The sequence below is a fragment of the Cetorhinus maximus genome, unplaced genomic scaffold (genome assembly GCF_964194155.1).
Source record: "Cetorhinus maximus unplaced genomic scaffold, sCetMax3.hap1.1 HAP1_SCAFFOLD_2754, whole genome shotgun sequence".
Classification (NCBI taxonomy): domain Eukaryota; kingdom Metazoa; phylum Chordata; class Chondrichthyes; order Lamniformes; family Cetorhinidae; genus Cetorhinus; species Cetorhinus maximus.
Genome location: NW_027598686.1, coordinates 438 through 3,686, shown reverse-complemented (window position 1 = coordinate 3,686; position 3,249 = coordinate 438).

Here is a 3,249-nt window from a genome sequence, read left to right as displayed (position 1 = left end):
TGCTTTTCCAGTCACACTGATGCTTGAAATGTTTTCCCACAGACAGAACAGGGGAACATTTCTCCTTCCACATTCAAAGGGCTGATGATATTCAGGTCCTGATGAATCCAATAAATCTTGATGCGATATTTGGTTTGAGTTTCCCAGATACAAGTCCTCTCCTAATATCCTGTAAAAGGAGTTTACAAAAGTCATCATTGTCAGTGCAGGATAAAAATTCACAACACATAATTCTAGTTTCTACGGAACATTCTTTCTCTCATATTCCCCAGAAGCAGTAACTCTCTGTCCCACACACTGTCCCTCCATTCTCACTCTGCTGTACCTCCCAAATCTCCTGAAGGTGCCATTTCATGCTGATCAGCAGATCCATGTGCACTGCTTCCTGTCCAGGGCACAGGGGCCTTTGAAATCATTATGCAGGCTATTTATATATATATATATATATATATGGAAACATTACTGGATTTAAAATGTGCATAATATACACTGCATTACTTGATTAAAGGTACAGAGAGGATGCAAGGAAGAGCTTTATTTAGGAGCGAGTGTGCATGACCTGGAACTCACTGCCTACAAGGGTGGAGGAACTCGTGATGATCAGTGATTTCAAAATGAAATTGGTGGACACTTGAAGGAAATAAACTTGTAGGAGAACGGGGTATAGAGGGAGAATGGGATGGATAGCTCTACAGAGGGTTGGCATGGACTTGAGTTGCTGAATGCATTCCTGTGCTGTAATGACTCGATGACTGGAAATATATAACGGTAGCTAGAGTACTATATTACAAACAAAAACAGAATTACCTGGAAAAACTCAGCAGGTCTGGCAGCATCGGTGGAGAAGAAAAGAGTTGACGTTTTGAGTCCACATGACCCTTCAACAGAACTGAAGTATAGTTAGGAGAGGGGTGAAATATAAGCTGGTTTAAGGTGGGGGGCGGGGGGAGAGAAGTTGAGGGTGGGGTGGTTGTGGGGACAAGCAAGCAGTGATAGGAGCAGATAATCAAAAGATGTCACAGACAAAAGGATCAAAGAGGTGTTGAAGGTGGTGATATTATCTAAGAAAAGTGCTAATTAAGAATGGATGGCAGGACACTCAAGGTACAGCTCTAGTGGGGGTGGGGTGGAAAGACTGACAAGGTATTAGTTGTAGATTTAAAAATAATGTAAATAGGTGGGAAAAGAAGAATCTATATAAATTATTGAAAAAAAAACAAAAGGGAGGGGGAAGAAACGGGGTGGGGATGGGGGGAGGGGGAGTTTAAGATCTAAAGTTGTTGAATTCAATATTCAGCCCGGAAGGCTGTAAAGTGCCTAGTCGGAAGATGAGGTGCTGTTCCTCCAGTTTGCCCTAACTATACTTCAGTTCTGTTGAAGGGTCATGTTGGACTCGAAAGGTCAACTCTTTTCTTCTCCACCGATGCTGCCAGACCTGCTGAGTTTTTCCAGGTAATTCTGTTTTTGTTTTGGATTTCCAGCATCCGCAGTAACTTTTTGTTTTTATCACTATATTACAAGACTAGACATATTTATAAATGAAAGTTATTATCGGTCAACAAAAAATATATCAAATATTTACCATATAAAAACATTGGACATATCTCTGCCCTATATTAGTTTACTGCCACCTTAAATGTCAGGCATCTCCTGGGGAATCCGACTATTTTATTGGAAATACTAGGAAAGAGGCTATCCTTTTAGCCAGACAAATAAATGTGTCAAGCTGAGGGAGTAAAGGATGTCAATGTCTTTAAGAGAGAGCGAGAGAGAAAGAGAGACCTGGGCCAACCTTTCCAGAGTCTGCACCCTCACTGGATTCACTTACTTTCCCTTCAGTACTTGCAGGTCAACAATTTAAACCCAGAATTAGAAAAGAAATGGAAAGGGGGAGAAAAAGAAAGTGTTTTACTCACAGGTATTTGACACGAGACTGGGGAGAAAGTTTTCGTGTGTGTGAAGCTAAATCCTCATTCAGAGAGAGAAACAGCATCAGCAGCTTTGCTGGGCAGTAATGGACAGGTTTAAAAGCTCATTGTCCAACATCCGCATTCAAACAATGGGGGAAGCTCCGTGTCGGCAATGCGACAGTGCCCGCGCTCTGATTGGTTGGAGGACCATCCACCTTCCGGTCGTCCAGCTCCTCCCATTGGCTAACCTCGGTCCGACCACAATGAGGGAGAGTAACCCGAGCGCGTGTTCGGTGGAGAGAGTTTGACCATCAAGTCCACTGCACTCAATGTGAACTGGGAACGCTCCTCTGAATCATTGTGACGCCTGAATCAGCCAATAGGACTGACTGTGCTCCGCGGTGACGTCCTCGGGTTCCAGTTTGCAGACCAGGCGCGCGGACACGGTAGCCCCACCCATTGTTCCCCATCCCCCTAACCTCCTCGAGCCAAAGTTTCCAGGCAACCGGCTGACGGCTCCGGCCAGAGCGAGAAGCCGCTCAGCGAATTCCCCCTCCCCGCTCTGTCTACGGCGACTGGCTGGTCCAAAAAGAGATCGAGAGCGACCGCTGACGACAGCCGCACTGCGCCTGCTCCGGACAGAAAGCGCTTTCTGCGCCTGCGTGCTGGGCTGCCAGCTATGGGAGTGTGGAGGGGACTGTGTAAAATGTCTTCTCCTCATTTTCTTCCAATGCAATTTGATTTTAAACAGCACAGCATTTGTGTTTAGCTTCATAAACATTAAAACTTCTTCCTCGGTCCAACATCTGTGAGTAAATCACTTTCTTTCCTTCCCCTGGGAAGTTGCGGGACTCTGTAACTGGAATTAGTGCCAAATATGCTGAGGGGGGAAATGCTGCTGATTTTATGGACCAGGCTGATTCTCCAGCTGTTTAAAGTCATATTTATCCGGTCTATTGAAATGCTATTTGTCTGTTAATGCAGGCTTCATTTATGTTGAATTTAGTTTGATTGTTACCGGAATCGTTTTTAAAAAATAAAACCTTGTCCTTCTGTTTATTCCGTTGGGGTTGTCTGGGAATTTGTTTATTTTAAGGTTATTGGTTTCCACAGGGATCGTAACAACAGAGAAATGTCTAGTTATTTATTATTCTGTATTAAAGTTCATTTATTATTATTTCTAGTCCTGTAATAATACTGTAGCTGCATTATATATTTCCGGTCATAGACTCATTACAGCACAGATGGTGTCCAATTGGAAACTCAGATCCATGCTGACATTCTGTAGAGTAATCCAGTGAGTCCCATTCTCCATCTGTATCCTCGTTCCCCTGAAAGT